This window comes from Lampris incognitus, chromosome 8 (assembly GCF_029633865.1).
Source record: "Lampris incognitus isolate fLamInc1 chromosome 8, fLamInc1.hap2, whole genome shotgun sequence".
NCBI classification, from domain to species: domain Eukaryota; kingdom Metazoa; phylum Chordata; class Actinopteri; order Lampriformes; family Lampridae; genus Lampris; species Lampris incognitus.
In genome coordinates, this window is record NC_079218.1 from 18,389,003 (window position 1) to 18,408,351 (window position 19,349).

Consider the following 19,349-nt stretch of genomic DNA (forward strand, 5'->3'; position numbering starts at 1 on the left):
ATGGCAATGTTTCTGTATGCTAGTGTTATCGATGTCTTTACACAGCACGTGGAGGTTAATCTCTTTTGCCTTAACAGACAATGCACTAAATAGAATATGTAAGCAACTGCCGAGATCTCTTTCCAACAGCATCGCTATGGCACACGGCTCACGATGTTGGCATTCTTGTCTGCTCAGTACAAACCTAAACACTGCCAAACTGACATCATCACTTATTTGAACGCAAAGGCAGAGGCATTTATCGAATTGTTTCAGTGTAATGTATGTATTCAGTAATCTAGCATTCCTTCTTGGCACTCGGCTGCATCCCGCAGTTGACCTAAATTTGCATATTTTTGTGTAATACATATATCAAATGCACTATTGACTGTAGCTAGGTTAGTATTCTTTAAATCAGCTTGTGGGCATCATTGGTCTGAATAGTAGCTTAAGTAGTTTGATGTTGGTTTTTTGAAATATTTGATTTCAGAATTACACTACCAAACATTGTTCTTTTCTAATTTTTGGTATATCAAAAGAAGCCACACTCAATATTATCCGGAGGAGGGCTCGTTTTTTTACGGTCAGCCGACTTCCCTTATTGTAAGGCGTTTGATGGCGAGCCAGACTTAAAGGGGATGAACCTTCTGGAGTGGATCACATTGTATTATTATGGCCTGTCCGGGCTCTTTTCCCCTCCCACATTGCAATAGCAGGTGTTCTTCAATGTCCATTATGTATTCCTTATATTGCTTCAGATAGTCGTCGTTCTGGTGGTCGGTTCACTTTTCTCAGTGTTGCAAACGAGATTTGCGACACAGCCCTGAATTAAGCCCCGTTTTTGCCCGTTGCTTCTTAGAGTTGTTAGGTTTTGAAAAGAAAAAAAAAATCTAGACTTTTTACGTTTGCAAAGTGTATGCTACATATTTTCTCAGAACAAAACATATGGAAAGGTAGATAGCCTTGAGCCTGCAGCTATTTGTCTTGTATTTCAGTTATATTATTGTTTGTGTTTTGTTTATTTTGGTGTACAGCCAGAGTCAACGTTGTTGTCCTCCTTGCAGTGTGTTGAGTTCATCTTTATACTTTCTTTCAGGAATTATTTCTCGCTTCTTTTTTTGTTTTGTTCTGGTGATCATAGTGATGTTGTTTGTATGTAGCATTATGTGATTGGATAAAGGATAGTCAACCATTGAGTAAGATTTTATAGTGTGCTATAAAGGCATATATTTTTTTGCATTGAGATAAAAATGTTTGGAAAACATTCTCGGAGATAGTAAGGGTAAAGGTCATGTTTAATGAGGAACATGCTCATTTTTCTGTTGAGGATATGTCCGTCTTTATGTCTCTGTCTTTCCGTATGCCAGCTACCGTTTCTCTTTTTCACGATGCATCAAAGTCAGATTTTTATTTAAGCATGAACTAAGTCACAAAGAAGAGTAACTGCAGACAACACAAAACCGTTCAGATAAACAGTTAACTGCATTTCTTCTGTCCTACTACAGTACACGTCAGAGTGAAATAACTACTAACTTCTTATAAATATGCTATATATATATATATATATATATATAGAAATATGTATGTAAGAGTCACCATCTCCACACAAATTGAAATACATTTTCAAATAGTTTGATGAAGAAATAAATGCAGCTAAAATATACCTTTTGGGATATAGGGAATATGCCTATCAAGTGCCTATTAGTAAATATCATAAGTATACAGTATATTCATAGTTTTTCTCTCCTACAGTGCACATATACAGTATATACACAATGGTCTATCAAAAATATGCTATTTATGCAACTATTACTAAATACAAAGTTAAGCCGTGACAGCATTGTAACAGAGCCCTTTAAAAAGCCTGAAACTTTCTATTCATATAAAAGTTACATCTGCAGTTTTTATTTTTGCTGCATTCCATAGATTATGGAGGATTCAAAAACATCAAAATGCAATCACTATCAGCTGTCTGGTGCTGTTATTCTTTTACGTATACTAGGCATGATTTGGCCCCAAAAGACTATTGAGGTTTAACTGGAAAAAAAATCCACTCACAATGGGAAATGGTAAAAGTGAACTAGAATTAATCTTTTAAAGTGAAATAGTGAATTTTCTGTGTCACAAAGCTCCTTGTCATTGCCCCTCTGGCAGTATTACAATTGCAATTTGTATTTTCAGTTCAAGTTCTATGGGAATCAGGAGGAATGAGCGAGGCCGTGTAATTAACACAATGAACACTAGAGGGAGCCACACTTCAACAGGCTTAAGCTGCTCCTCCAATCTCCCCTTACTAACTACACCCAAGCAATGTCCAGCCCAGGATAAAACTGAATCCTTTATCTCTGGCTCTGACCTGAAAAGTTTGAAATGACACAAGTGTACGTTTATGAAAGTATTTGCCTTGGTGTTATGAATTAAGATCAGTGTTTGCCATGAAGTAAGATGACAAACGCTGTTTTCCGGATGTTTCTGTGCAATGTATAACTCATGGTCTGTCATAGGCAACGCCACTTAGATCACATAACTCTAATCTCTAAGAACAGTGCCAATGCACCACAGATGATCTTTCTAATATTTCTTATATTTTGGCTTCCTATCAATGTGAAAATAAAACCTTGTAGGAATTAGGAATGCCTGTTGGTGAGGTACGTTAATGGGAAAAGTGCCAACATTTTCCCATGGGGGGGCATTCCTTGAGCTCGGGGGGTATTACAATGACCTGTAATTGATGTTGTAAAATTCATCATTACGAGCCAAAAAAAAAAAAGAAAAAAAGAAAATTTTAATGACTGATACGCTAAAACATAGCGCGAGCCTCATTATTTGGCATTCGAGTCTTGTTATAGGCACAGACGTTAGTACAACTTGGACTAGTGTGTCAAATAAATATGAAAATGGAACGATACCCAAGTGTCATGAGCCAGGACTTTGGCTGAGCGGATAGGGGGTAAAAAAAACTGTCAAGGTCATTCGGTGCAGTGAAGCAATGTGGGCCAAAAACTGCAAATTTAGCAAGTTAACCCCTAGTTTTGGTGCACCAAATATTAAACAGCCCCGCCTCACTTGAGAGGTGAATAGCAGGATTAAATGAAAGAAAAAAAGTCTGAAAACATAGTGATTGCCTTTTATTTTGACTCTTTAAATCCTCTGTAATATAGAGTATTTCAATAAATAGATAGGAGAAAATAGCTATGACTAACAGCTGATGGTAAAATAACATTTTAAAGCAGATTTAGTTTCATATACATTTTAATGTTAGGATAAAGCATTAAAATAGGCAATGTGATATCGCTAGTCCCTGTCATCCTACTACAAAAAAGACATTTATTCATATTTTAAAGTGACATACAGTTAAAGCCATCTATAATATTTTATCATTTCTGCCATAACACACCCAAAAAGCACTAGTCCAGAGTAGTGCACCGCTAAGCTATCTATAACATCTACTTTATATTCACTATGGTACTTTCTCCATATGTGCATTTGCCTTTTTAGTTGACTTTAATACGGAAACAGACATCAGAGCCACTAAGAAACCAGAGTATTTGAACATAGCGAGTAATAGTGGAGCTTTATTTTATTGACAGGCTAGATTAGCGCATCAGTTTGAATTACGTATGCAGTCATTTTTAAACAGCTTTGCTAACAGGATTTTTTTTTTTTGCTTTTGATGGTGCACAAACTATATTTTCAGTGCCCATTCAGTAAGAGGCGTACACATACTCAGTACATTATTTTTTTATCATAAAGATGAGGAGGATGGATATGATTTAGCCACCAAAGACTAAACATTGAGCCTGACTTGTGTTCAGTTGTGATAGTCTTTGGACTACTCCAGCTTTATGCTTCCTTCTAAAATGTGCAGCATACCTAAAATATGCATTCCTGTAACGTCCAGAACATTCCAATACCTAGTCTGGTATTCATTTTCCACACTTAACTAGCTTAAAATTGAGTACGAGTTTCAACACTCGGAACGCTTTTGCAGAGATCGGTTGGGTATTTTGAACCCATAGTCTGAAACACTGCCCCAGCCACCGTACACATGTAGGCTCCGCCAACAACACCCTAAAACCTGTATCTCTGAATCGGATCCCCGAGGTTTTCGCCACGCTTTCACCTCGATACACTCGGTAAACCCAAACTTTTGTCACAAAGTCATGAAATTCACACGCTGAAAGGAACAGTTCGCGCTTACGCTGATCAGTTTGAGACAGCATCCCCAGTTGCTGTTGTCGTTCCCTCTTCTCAGATGGATGTTGCTCTCTCTCTCTCTCTCTCTCTGTCTATCTCTGTCTATCTCTCTCTCCGTGTCTCCCCTGGGGCGTAGCACTATAGATCTCTCTGTCCCATCCGTGATGCTCGGCTGCTGTCTCAGCCATCGTGTAGTCAGCCACGGTAGGCGTGCAGACTCCCATCACAACATTTAGCACTGTAGTGTTTCCAAAAGGGCGGCGGTGGCGGCGGCGGCGGTGATGATTGAGTTTGTAACATGGGGCCATGCTAATCAGGACAAATGGAAATACCTGTATTAGATCACGTTTGTTTTTCATACGTACCAAAGAATGGTAAGATACGTTAGGTTTAGGTGTTTGACTTTTACCTGGAAACATTTCTTTTCTAAGTGTATATGGTTACCAAGGTGTGGATTCCTATAATCTGGCAAGATTCTTAATTTTTTTTTCTTTTTTTTTTCTTTTTTGTCTTGTTTGTTTTGCTTGTTCTTATAACTGGGTGCTTTTTTTAAAAAAAAAAATGCATCTATGTTTTATCACTTGCTCACTATTGGTTGTTTGTAGTTTTGTGGTTTTGTTAATGCATATTTGTTAGACCAAAATAGCTTTTTTTTTTATAAGATATGCAACAACAAAAAAACAAAAAAAACAAAAAAACAAGGTTGATTTGACACGGTAGCTGTGATATGAACTATCGCATGGGAAATCATGTACACGATTGTAAATGTTGCATCGGTCCTCTGACAAAGCATTGGTTATGTTTGCTATGCGTACTCTTAGCAAATGGAGTGATATGTTGTGCATGACACAATAGGCTCTCTTCAATTAGTTTGTCTTTGTTTGACTCTAATTGTTTGTTATCAAACTTTTCATCTTTAACCGTTCTCATCTATCTCACTGATCCCTGCAAATGTAAATCCACCAGAGTAGTGCATCACCACCTAGAATAAATTGATCAATTCATACTTGAGATGGACCAAGATGTGAAGTTTGCACATACCTGTAGTTTGTTTATCAAGCCAAAAAAAGAGAATAATAATAATAATAATAATAACAATAATAACACACAACTTTTAAGTCTCAACCATTTGACGGTGGGAACTTAGCTGAGGCGCTCGTCTTTAGAGCCGCTATTCAGCGAGAAAAACAAAAACAAACAAATCAGAGCCAGCCACTGTTTGACGATCGATCACAGTAATAGGATTTGGAAGGAAAAGGAAATTAAAACCAAACTGCAAGTTGAATTTCATTATTGCCATTATGTGGTCCAAAAAAAAATGTGACCATACAGTATAATTTGTGAAAAGTGATGACAAGACGATATATTTTTCTAACATCAGTACATCCTCTGCAAGCAGAATGTAAGCAAACTGGCAACTCATCTGGACATTTTGCAGACGTAAAAGGGGGAAATGTCGAACAATTTGTTGTATAATTTTCATCTGGTTTCTTTCAAAATATGAAATCTGATTGATTTGGGCCATGTTGCATAACCTGGAGTAAAGATAGCGTTTCTTAAACACAACCCCAGGATTTGTTGACGCTGAAGCGTAACTGAAATGAGGGGCCTTTGGTGTACCGAGGCGTAGGTTTTTGTCATCTGACTTTTTGAGCTTTTTGCTGCCATATCTTGTATGTAGATGCTTTTGTAAAGATGCACTTGGGTTGAACTATGAGATGTGCTTATGAATATGTGTATATTTTGTTAGGCTTGTTGCCTCCCTTAGCTTGCTATTTTATTATCACCCTGACATACTTGTCCTATACAGATATGAACTTGGCAGAAGTGGAGCTGTTGTAGTTAAGGTAGTTAACATCACAACCAAGCAACCCTGAAATATATGCTGCAGTAATGTACTTTCAGTTTGTCTTTTTTTTTTTTTTTAATTTATGCTCCAAGTCGATTTGTATTTTATTATTATTATCATTTATTATTATTATTATTGTTATGAAACAAGCTTCTTTGAAATGTATTGACTGCTGTTTTGAAATAGGGGGTAAGGTGTTTTAATGTATGTGCAAGGAAGTTTTATAATTTGACATGTCAAACACTGGACTGGAGTGGGTGTTCCAACATTTCAAAGCGGAGAGCTAGTTGTATTTGACAGATATATAACTGCACAGTCTACATCCTTAGCACAGACATTACCTGACAGGTGAAGCACATCCTCCCGGCTGCATAGGGTTAGGCCGACTGACACGGCCGCCCTTCTCAGATTGAAAATAAGGGTCAATCGTGCATCTCATTCTTGCCGTTGAATAATCAACACTCAATGGGGGGGGGGGGGCTGCACAAGTAACATGTATTACCTTTTACTTCCTATTTGCATGCGTTGGTCATTGAATGCGTAGAGTCATGTCGCACGTTTCTCGCGAGCGGGAGCCCCGCTCCCCTCTACGTTGTTAATCGATAAAAGGGACACAGCTCGACAGCCGCCCAACAGGTCTAAATCGACTGGTATCTTCTCACTCTGTCAAGTAGCCACGGCTGTTGAGTCTCATTATGCCAACCACCACTTCTCAAACCAGAAAAGAGATTTGCACTAGACTTATTTTGGTCTTTTTTCAAAAAGCAATATAATTCAGATCACTCAACACGTTTGGAGACACAGTATCTTGGCAGATTTCATGATGAGCAAATGCTGATATTGAAACGTTTGGATTTTTTTTTTCTGTTCGTTAAACGTACAGAATTGGAGTGTGTTGCCTTTTTACATGCACATGAATTTAGGATTATTTGTATTGTGGTTGACGGCTGTTCCTTTCCCAGCAGCACCCCTATCTATCTAGCATCGCTGTCCAGATTTGAGGGGCATTAACACTGTTGTTTCCTCCTGTGATTGTTTTGGACAAATCAAACCGCCCTCGCGAGCCTCGCAAGCGGGAGACGAAGGACGTGTGAGAGCGAGGAGTCACTTCCCCGTAGACTCCGCTGTTGAGTTTTCCACATCCCGTGACCCCAGCGGTGAACGACAACACACTTTTAAAACCACAACGATGCCAAAACGTAACCCCGCGCACAATCGTCCATCTTCATTTTCAAACAGCTGTGTCGTGGTTCTCAGACATACTGGGTCGCCTTGGAAAACAATAAGACATGTACCCGATTCCAGATACAACTTTTAGATATACACATCACTGGTTTTGTAGGAAATTTGTGTCCACGACAGTGCGCCATAAACCATCGAGGTCATTACCAGCAGGCCCAGCAGCGGGGGGGGGGGGGGGTTGGTTATCATCGGCCCGTCGTCCTTACTCCGTCAGTCGACAAAAAGTGTAAATCCTCGAGCAGTCACGGCAGCGAACGTCGCCCACTTTATCCGGACGTTGTGGCTTTCCTGTTCCCACCGCTTTGTGGTGTTGTTGAAAGATGTCACGGTTTGTCTAAATGTGTTGCGTGTTCAGAGGAAGCATAAGTACGTGCCTTCTTGTCATCTCCTCGGTGAGCTTGTTATTATTGAGAAGCTGAAGCCAGCCAATTGTGTTTGCACTAAAACCAAATTGCTTTTGTGATGTAGACTATTTAAGCGGGCTTGTTGCGTCACTTTAACCGTACAGTATGCATGAGGGTGAACCTGGTATAAGTCTCGGGCCTGCAGCTCTCGTCTTGTCGACCCGTAGACCAGTGCAGCTTAGAGGACCTTGTGAATATACCTTGGCTTAGTTTTTGCATTCAGTCTTCGATTCCCACCTCTTTGCTCTTCGAGTTTGTCATTTACCATTTCCATGGTGGAAAAAAAAAGAAAAGAAAGAAAGAAAGAGAATTAAAAAAAGAGAAAACAGCACATACCACAAAGACAATACAGCTTTTAATTTCAGACGCCGCAGCTGAACAGCTACACAACTGTAGTAGAGATATTCATTTCTCTGGATCCATTGGGAATGCATGAGTATATGAGGTCGCCTCAAGACTATTGGTCGAAATTGATTTTTGATTTGTCTCTTTTTTGAAAATGTGTACCTGTTAACTTATTTTTGTTGACATCTGAGAGAAGAAAAAAAAAAGGCCTACATGCTTTGAGTCTTACCAATGCACCTTATTCATGTCGGTCCACGTGGAAAAAGGCTGACGATGTAATATCTCTGATTTAGCACCTTACTACACAGCATGTTTTCACTTTATGCCAGTTTAGCTACTCTTCCACGCGTATGATTTCCAAAATAAATCTTATATTTTGTGAATTTGTTCAAAGGGATGTGCCAAAGTTTGGAGGCGATCTCCCGAGTGTATATGCTTATCATTTTCTTTTCCTCCTCCTTTAGTTAGAGCGATGGTATGTCAAGACTTTCCTATAACAGTGTGTGGATGCAAGTTATTTCAGCAAACAGTATCATTACTTGCCATTTTACAATAAGCCCTGTATTTCACATATATTTACCAGTGATGTGTATTTGTTATTATAAAGAAAAATAGCCGTAAAGCTTCATTATGTTACATAATATTGTGACTTTTTTCGAAAAACTGTGAAGACTTATCTTGCATATACTTTATACAGAAGTATTAAGCCTTAACACAAAAGACTAAAAAAAGTGTGGAAGAATAAACTGATTGTTGCTAAGTAAGGATGAGTTTTGTAAATGTTACCAGCACTTTTTTTGTAATTTTCACTCTCTGAGGTATTGTACAAGTTCAAGCTGTTTGTGAAGTTTGATTATGAAGGAATAAAAACTAGTACTTTCCTGTACTTCACAGAAATTCCTCTTGCTGTTGTTTGCTTTTCATAAGACTGTTTTTTGTGTGTTTTCTTATTGAATAAACTACCCCGATATACATGAAATTATTTTTTTTTCTCTTTATGAATGAAAACACGCAGTGATATTGTCGGACGCACCCGCAGAGGTTCATTGGAAGCTATGGGGGGGGGGGGGTGCTGTGTTCATTACACGCCAGTTCCCTCAGCACGCCACAAACATATACGATTATGAAGGTAACTGCTCAGCTTGTAATGAATTCTTTAACGAGCATAGACACCGGCACAACTGTCCTCCTCCAGTCTCATGGCCCTTATATAAAACTGCATGGTGGGCCAATGGTACACCAGGTAACATACACGAACACCTGTAAATGCACACATGTCGGGCGTCTGAGTAGCATAGCAGTCTATTCCATTGCCTACCAACGGGATTGGCGGTTCAAATTCCCGTGTTACCTCCGGCTTGGTTGGGAGTCCCTACAGACACAGTTGGCCGTGTCTGAAGCCAGATGTGGGTATGTGTTCTGGTCGCTGCACTAGCGCTACCTCTGGTTGGTCAGGGCGCCTGTTCGGGGAGGAGGGGGAACTGGGGGGAATAGCGTGATCCTCCCATGTGCTACGTCCCCCTGGCGAAACTCCTCACTGTCAGGTGAAAAGAAGCGGCTGGCGACTCACGTGTATTGGAGGAGATATGTCTCTACCTTCCCCGCATCGGCAGGAGGGGCGGAGCAGCAACCGGGACGGCTCGGAAGAGTGGGGTAATTGGCAGGGGTGTTTCCAGGATTTGAGGACATACGGGGCTTAGCCTGGACTTCTGTAGGGGCTTGTTTTTTTGATAAACAAGCTCTGTTCTGATGCTTTTTTATGCACTCTAGCACCTTATTTACATTCAAAGTACAAGTCTTAATCATTGAACAATTGAAATGTGTACCTGAAAAACTGTTGTTACTCTGGTAGGAATTTTCATCTACCTTGTGATACACATTACAGTGAAGTCACTGCCAAAGTTATATTTTGTATATATTTTTCAGGAAGTCAAAATAATGCGATTTCAATATATATATATATATATATATATATATATATATATATATATATATATATTCTAACTTGTTTGACATAAATTGTCAAAATGGTGTATGGCGTGGTAAAATAAGCTAAAATGAAAACGTTTGTTATTTCGGTGTAGCTTTAAAAGGTACACCATGACATTGACCTGTATATACCGACATTTGCGATTGACAAAATTCATTCCAGTGTACAGGCATGGGTAGTATTAGCATTTTAGCTCATCAAAACTGCTTCACAGACACACACAAACACACAAAAGTAACACAAAATTGTTGTTACCAGTTTCCACGCCTGACTCCGCTGCTGCTGCTGCTCTTCAGTCTGGCGCTGGTCTTCGCTGCCCTCTGCAAAACCATGAAATCGACTTAAATGAAACTCATAACTGGATTCATACTGGGATTGGATTGTATTCTAATTACATTGCATGATCATCTGTAGCAGTAGCTAAACAATACCCCCGAACATAATGGCGTAAAGTTAATTGCCTATGTACTTGAAGTTCGTTTAGATTTAAATCAATATAATAGTTAACTTTTGTTTGTGCCTATAGTAAAACGAACCGAGTCGTTACCGTTTTAGCTCGTTTTATGGAAATTTGATTTATTTACGCGAAAACCCGTGCTAAAGGACAATAACAGTATGCTAAGGCAGTGGTTCTCAACCTTTTTGGGGTCCTGGACCCCCTGCGTATTTTTGATCTACCCTGAGGACCCCTCCACCTGATCTTGGGGGAGGGGGGTTGCAATTTGATAGAAACAGTAGAAACTGCATTTTAAATTGCATTATAGCATTTATTCACTCTTTGGGGCAAAAATAAGAGCTTTCAGTTGTAACTTAGATATAGTTAACAAAACAGAATTCTTATGCAGTAACTTTCAGATATATGTAACAAAACAGAATATGTATTCAGTAACTTTCAGATGTATGTAACAACAGAATTTCTATGCAGTAACTTTTAACAATGCAAACGGGAGCGAGATCTCTTATTAAAATACAATAAATTACACTTGTGAAACAGATGTAATTAGAGAAAAAAAGTCCTGTTACCCTTTATAGTTTAGGTAGATAAAGGTCTCAGTCACATTTGAGTAAAATAATCCTATTTCTATAAATGTCATAGGATCTTTTTTTTAAAGATATTTTATTTTCACGGACCCCTTGCAATTACACCACGGACCACTAGGGGTCCGCGGACCCCCGGTTGAGAAACACTGCTAAGGGATCAGACGAGTACGGCCCGCTAGCTAAACGGCACCTACAGTCATGATCAGGGGCGCCGTAGTTGGGGGGGAAGGACCTACCAGGGCCCACAAGGGAGAGGGGGGGGCTCGGGAAGCCTGGAATTAAAAGTTTGTTTTGGTTTGCAAATGTTTTATTTCTAATTAACTAGTGTCGTAATTTCAGTTAGAATTGGCTCAGTACATCGGTTGAGGGACTTAAGGAAAATAGCGGAGGCTCTCTGAGGCCCCTCGCACCCCTTACAAAAGGTGCAAAATGGTTTAGTCCGCCCCTCACGAGCGTCTCTCAATGCAGCACATCTAGCCCTGTCGCGAGGGACTGCTGATAAAAGCACAAGCACAGATCAGATCAGCGACGTCCCAGGAGAGGCTGAACCGCCTGGCACTACTCCCAACTGAAAGCCGAGTAGCAAAAAATAGCACTTTAAAGATGTAATCAATGACTTGGGCTATACAAATAATGCTGACTTGACTTGACCTTGCAAACAAGAAGCCCTGTCAGCGGGCATTTACTGTGGAATAAACATCACGGCTGTCAGCACCAGTACCCTAAGATGCATCAGAGTTTCAAGTGCCATTATACATTTTTTTCAATCACTGCAGGATATCCACGTTAGGTTAAAATAGATTAATGTACTGTGATTGTAAATGATATACAGTATGTTAGAACTCAAAAAAGTGATGCGCAGGAGATAAGAGGAGAGGGGCCCACAGAGACTACTTATGTATAGGGCCCAGAATTTTGTGCTACACCCCTGATCACGATGAAGAGAATTCCTCTTCATCATGACTGTAGGTGCCGAATCCAATTCATATCGTAAATCAACAGGCAATTTCAACCATTATTGAAAAAGCTAAATTCTTACCCTCCCTTCTCTTTTGGAAAAATCCAGAAGGATTGAGCTGTTGTTTTCCTGCACGCTCTGCCATTTCTCCTCTACTCGTCTCTTCCCGCTTTAACTTGTTTCACGTCACTCAGCGCTGACCATCAGACCCTCCCACATGCGCGGCGCACACACAGTCGTTTCACTATCCTTATGAGGACCCCTCATTGACTACATTCATTTCCTAGCCCTTACCCTAACCTTAACCACGCAAACTACATGCCTAACCCTAACCCTTAACCTAACCCTAATTCTAACCTTAACCCTAAAACCAAGTCCTAACCCTAAAATAGACCCTTTTACTCGTGAGGACCTCTAAAAGGGCCACACAAGGTAGGTGGTTTCTGGTTTTTATATCCTAACGAGGACATTTGGTCCACATTAGGATAGTTAAACATGCACACACACACACACACACCCCACGGAGTTAGTTGAGAGACCTGAATTTATTTTGACAGGCTGTTATGTTACCAAGACTATAGCACACTCACACACTTTACGTTTTTTCCCGGGCTTCACATAGGCTTAAATTTGAACTTATATTCGGGGCTACACTCAAAACGTTGAGGGTTTAATAACCTGGCAGTGCCGATGGTAATTGGCCGGGTACAAACTGGGGAGATAAATGGGGAGAAGAAAAAAAAAGCACAGATGTTGAATCAGCTGGTGCGTCCGAGGTGAGTCTAACGTCTCTGACTGATGGTGTGTTTGCACCCGCTTGCTGGGTGATGTTTATCGTGTGTACAGCTGTAGGACAGTATGGGAGAACTGACAGTAATAAACCTGAAGCAAACCTATATCCTGGTGCAAGGTTTAATGACAACGGCTTCACGCCACTGATTTCGTGATAACCATATTTATGCTGCCAAAGAAACCAATAAAATCATCATCGACCATTATGAAAGTACACTGATCGGCTGCAAGATTCAACAGCTCGGCCAATTTTGTTGCCCCCCCCCCATTCACACACATTCATAAGTGTAAGAGGAGTAGCTTAGCAACCACTGAGCTGCAGGCAAGCAGAGGCCTGCTGCTATCAAACACACACACACGCATGCGGTTCCACTGGTTCAGCGAAGTATGAGCGAGTCTTGGGCATCGAGTCATCAGCTACCACTCTTTTGTTCTGTGAGCTCTCACGTGCTTTGAGTCTTACAAATGCGCCTTATTCATGTCAGCTCATGTGGAAAAGACTGGCGTTTTAATATCGCTGCTGTGACGCTGTAATATGCGGCGTATCCTCACTTCATGCCATGTCACGTCTACCGCCGAATAGCTCTGTAAGGAGAAGCTTGCAGCCTACCAGCAAAAGTATGCATACTAGAAAACAGGGCGATGCCCAGTAATTACCCTTAACGCCCCTTATATCCACATTAAGTCGTACTGCCACTGGCAGTTAAGCTGTTTTGTATAAACATTGGACTATTGTCAGTATAAAGACATTTTGCTGGCAATTAAGACACTTATTAGCAGCTTAAGAGCCCAAATTGATGGTTAAAATGAAAATCCACAGTCTGTCCGATGAGTTCAGTTGTTTGCGAGGCACATTTTTCTGTATGTCCTAATAGTTACGAAACACCCCTGACCAACACCGAAAGTTAAATCCTTTTCCGTGTGTCTTAATGTGTTGTAAGTTTGCAGAATTAGTCTGAGATTTTCTTAACCACTGAAGTGAGGGTTGCCGTTTCCCCCATTTTCAAAGTCGCTGCAAGCGGACTAAATCAAAACATCCAATATCCCCTGTTAACAGCAGTCAGCATGAGCATGCAGTAATAAAATGCTTTTATTGTTGTTATCATTGTTTAATATTGCATGAACTAGCCTTCACATAAAATAATATGATCATCATAAAGTAAAATGGCATGTACTTTTATAAGAACATAATCCAGGACATTACATTTTTTGTATGTCTGTCTCATATGAATACTTGTCCTCATAATTAGCTGCAAATGAACTGGAGCCATGACCCTGGAAATGCATTGAAATGTATAAACGGATCCTGCCAGATTTAAGAGCTCAGGACTCAAATTGCTCACAGTCATGACTGATGTGTGTGTGTGTGCGCACATGTGCATGTTTGCTTAAACCATCTCCAGCAGCGCTACCACCCTGAAATGCAACAAGCAAGTATATAGAGAATGAAGCAATATTATAGTTAAAACATGTGACTTCTGCATAGTTTTCCAGAGCAGCAATAATAATAATAATAGTGCAACTGATTCAGGATGTCCTTAAGATTAAAGGGCACCAACAATTGAGTTGACAATGCATCCAAAACGGACTTCTGTTTTCTCAATTTTAACTATATTCTTCATTCCCAACATCAGCTCTTCCACTTGGGTGAGATGTCAATTGACAAAGCGCATCATCTCTCATCCACCCATTATCCAAGCTGCTTCTCTGAATCAGGGTTGCAGGATGCTGGAGTCTATCCCAGCAGTCACTGGGTGGCAGGCGGGGAGACACCCTGGACCAGCCGCCAGTCCATCACAGGACCCACCCACCTACCCATCCATCCATCCATCCATTCATCCATCCACACCCATCCACACACACATTCACACCTAGTGACAATTTAGTATGGCCGAGTCAGCTGACCTACATGTCTTTGGACTGTGGGAGGAAACCGGAGCACCTGGAGGAAACCCACACAGACACGGGGAGAACATGCAAACTCCACACAGAGGACGACCTGGGACGACCCCCAAGCTTGGACAACCCCGAGGTTCGAACCCAGGACCTTCTTGCTGTGAGGCAACCACGCTAACCACTGCGCCACCGTGCTGCCCTGTATCGTCTTATGTCTAAAATTACATTATTTCTCTTTTTTCTTTTTAAATTGTGGGAATAATCAAGTTTCTGAATTGATGACAAGTCTTCTTATTAGCCTATTATTGTTGACACCAACAGGTTCCGGGTGCAGGTGAGGATGTCGGGGGTCAGAAAATAAACTGAGGAAACAAGAGTCGCTTTAGGGGGAGGGGGAGTGCAAAGGGACCCCTCACTGTATCAGTGCTGCTTGAGAAGTCATTCAGGTCCAATAGGCTCCAACAACAGGCAGCAAATCAGGCTGTAAAACGGTCTCATTTGCTGCACTCCAACAAGTATGGAGCTGGCAGAGAAGTTAAGGTAAAGATCACTAGGCGGAAATGTGAATCTAACTCATTTGAAAAAGAAACATTGCTACTCGTTAACTATTATTAGTGGCATTTGAAAGAAGCACCGGTCTTGCTAAAGAGAACCAGCTGAGAAGAGACTGAATGAACTGGGGATGTTATTTATCACGACAAGGTAGAAAGGTTGTGAGTCTACAAAGGAAATATGGCTGGCTCCGAAGCAAAGAGGACAAGACGACAGCAAGAAATGGACTACCTAGTGTTGGAGAAAATGCAGCTCAAAAGTGATGAGCAGAAGGCACTGGAGGATGAGAACGCAGCTATTGCGTGTTGCGGATGCATTGGGAAAGCTGGAGAATTTAAGGAAGTAATAAAACAGAGAGAGTGAAGTGGGTATGCATGCTTTGAGTGATATAAATGTGTAGAGCAGGAGCATGAAAAATCACCATGTGAATATATATATATATATATATATATATATATATATATATATATATATATATATATACACTACCGTTCAAAAGTTTGGGATCACCCAAACAATTTCGTGTTTTCCATGAAAAGTCACACTTATTCACCACCATATGTTGTGAAATGAATAGAAAATAGAGTCAAGACATTGACAAGGTTAGAAATAATGATTTGTATTTGAAATAAGATTTTTTTTACATCAAACTTTGCTTTCGTCAAAGAATCCTCCATTTGCAGCAATTACAGCATTGCAGACCTTTGGCATTCTAGCTGTTAATTTGTTGAGGTAATCTGGAGAAATTGCACCCCACGCTTCCAGAAGCAGCTCCCACAAGTTGGATTGGTTGGATGGGCACTTCTTTGAGCAGATTGAGTTTCTGGAGCATCACATTTGTGGGGTCAATTAAACGCTCAAAATGGCCAGAAAAAGAGAACTTTCATCTGAAACTCGACAGTCTATTCTTGTTCTTAGAAATGAAGGCTATTCCATGCGAGAAATTGCTAAGAAATTGAAGATTTCCTACACCGGTGTGTACTACTCCCTTCAGAGGACAGCACAAACAGGCTCTAACAGGTACTATTTAATGAAGATGCCAGTTGGGGACCTGTGAGGCGTCTGTTTCTCAAACTAGAGACTCTAATGTACTTATCTTCTTGCTCAGTTGTGCAACGCGGCCTCCCACTTCTTTTTCTACTCTGGTTAGAGCCTGTTTGTGCTGTCCTCTGAAGGGAGTAGTACACACCGGTGTAGGAAATCTTCAATTTCTTAGCAATTTCTCGCATGGAATAGCCTTCATTTCTAAGAACAAGAATAGACTGTCGAGTTTCAGATGAAAGTTCTCTTTTTCTGGCCATTTTGAGCGTTTAATTGACCCCACAAATGTGATGCTCCAGAAACTCAATCTGCTCAAAGAAGTGCCCATCCAACCAATCCAACTTGTGGGAGCTGCTTCTGGAAGCGTGGGGTGCAATTTCTCCAGATTACCTCAACAAATTAACAGCTAGAATGCCAAAGGTCTGCAATGCTGTAATTGCTGCAAATGGAGGATTCTTTGACGAAAGCAAAGTTTGATGTAAAAAAAATCTTATTTCAAATACAAATCATTATTTCTAACCTTGTCAATGTCTTGACTCTATTTTCTATTCATTTCACAACATATGGTGGTGAATAAGTGTGACTTTTCATGGAAAACACAAAATTGTTTGGGTGATCCCAAACTTTTGAACGGTAGTGTATATATACACTCACCGGCCACTTTATTAGGCACACCTGTCCAACTGCTCGTTAACGAAAATTTCTAATCAGCCAATCACATGGCAGCAACTCAATGCATTTAGGCATGTAGACATGGTCAAGACGATCTGCTGCAGTTCAAACCGAGCATCAGAATGGGGAAGAAAGGTGATTTAAGTGACTTTGAACGTGGCATGGTTGTTGGTGCCAGACGGGCTGGTCTGAGTATTTCAGAAACTGCTGATCTACTGGGATTTTCACGCACAACCATCTCTAGGGTTTACAGAGAATGGTCCGAAAAAGATAAAATATCCAGTGAGCGGCAGTTCTGTGGGCGAAAATGCCTTGTTGATGCCAGAGGTCAGAGGAGAATGACCAGACTGGTTCGAGCTGATAGAAAGGCAACAGTAACTCAAATAACCACTCATTACAACCGAGGTATGCAGAAGAGCATCTCTGAACGCACAACACGTCCAACCTTGAGGCAGATGGGCTACAGCAGCAGAAGACCACACCGGGTGCCACTCCTGTCAGCTAAGAACAGGAAACTGAGGCTACAATTCGCACAGGCTCACCAAAATTGGACAATAGAAGATTGGAAAAACGTTGCCTGGTCTGATGAGTCTCGATTTCTGCTGCGACATTCGGATGGCAGGGTCAGAATTTGGCGTCAACAACATGAAAGCATGGATCCATCCTGCCTTGTATCAACGGTTCAGGCTGGTGGTGGTGGTGTAATGGTGTGGGGGATATTTTCTTGGCACACTTTGGGCCCCTTAGTACCAATTGAGTATCGTGTCAACGCCACAGCCTACCTGAGTATTGTTGCTGACCATGTCCATCCCTTTATGACCACAGTGTTCCCATCTTCTGATGGCTACTTCCAGCAGGATAACGCACCATGTCATAAAGCTCGAATCATCTCAGACTGGTTTCTTGAACATGACAATGAGTTCACTGTACTCAAATGGCCTCCACAGTCACCAGATCTCAATCCAATAGAGCACCTTTGGGATGTGGTGGACCGGGAGATTCGCATCGTGGATGTGCAGCCGACAAATCTGCAGCAACTGCGTGATGCTATCATGTCAATATGGACCAAACTCTCTGAGGAATGTTTCCAGTACCTTGTTGAATCTATGCCACGAAGGATTAAGGCAGTTCTGAAGGCAAAAGGGGGTCCAACCCGGTACTAGCAAGGTGTACCTAATAAAGTGGCCAGTGAGTGTATATTTATATATATCTCCATCCATCCATCCATTATCCAAGCCGCTTATCTAAATTAGGGTTGTGGGATGCTGGAGCCTATATATATATTTATATATGTAGCGTTTTAATTCCAAAACTGTCAATGTTGTTGAGTGCTCGACTAATGAGGAGTGTATATATATATATATATATATAGTATATATGAGTGTGTGTGTGTGTGTGTGTGTGTGTGTGTGTGTGTGTGTATATATATATATATATATATATACAGCGTTTTTTCCGAAACTGTCACCATGTTATAAGTGCTCAACTAATGAGGAGCAGAATATCAACATGGATACAGGAAAAATAGTTTTAATGCATTGCAGTACAGGCCTGTTTCGTGCGTCTCGCACTCATCAGCTGCTCCTGACATCATTAGCAGCTGATGAGTGCGAGACGCATGAAACAGGCCTGTACTGCAATGCATTAAAACTATTTTTCCTGTATCCGTGTGTATATATATATATATACGTATATATAATACACACACACACACACACACACACACACAGATAAGGCAAGAAATAGGAAGCTGTGGCTTCACCATAGATATCACAGACAGTGTAAAACAAGAACTCAGAAATGGACTTTAGTATGAAAAATGGATGGATGTGCCAGTGCAATAAAAACACTAAAGCAGCAGTAAGCACTGGGGACCAGTGGAGTCCCCTAGCATGTACACAGCACCAAATAAAGTTCAGCTGTTCCTGTAGGATTTTCCTGACATCTTGGTTGCATCCAACTGCAAAAGCCATGGTCCACAAAGAGTTTACAAAGCATGAACGGGTTCTCGTTGTTGAAAGGTGTCGATCAGGAGAGGGGTTCATAAGAATTTCCAAGGCATTAGATATACCATGCAACACAGTGAAGACAATCATCAACAAGTGGAGAAAATATGGTACAACCAAGAACAGGACGTCCCTCCAAAATTGATGAGAAGATGAGGAGAAAACTGGTCAGGAACACTGCCAAGAGGCCTACGGCAACATTAAAGGAGCTGCAGGAATTTCTGACAAGTCCTGGTTGCTGCCTACATGTGGCAACAATCTCCCGTATTCTTCATGTGTCTTGGCTATGGGGTAGGGTGGCAAGACAGAAGACTTTTCACACGGAAAAAAAATATCCAAGCCCGGCTAAATTTTGCAAAAAGATACATCCAGTCTTCCGAAACCA

At 40.8% G+C, this 19,349-nt stretch overlaps 1 long non-coding RNA gene across 1 annotated transcript; it reads right to left on the reverse strand.

Annotated features, from left to right (window-relative positions):
• Window positions 1-1,343: 1,343 nt before the first annotated feature.
• On the reverse strand, window positions 1,344-12,107 carry LOC130116931 (uncharacterized). The gene is made up of 3 exons (XR_008810610.1): window positions 12,087-12,107; window positions 10,262-10,326; window positions 1,344-7,917 (listed from the first exon to the last, which is right to left on the reverse strand). It is a non-coding gene; the product is annotated as an uncharacterized LOC130116931 (long non-coding RNA).
• Between the last annotated feature and the right edge of the window lie 7,242 nt (window positions 12,108-19,349).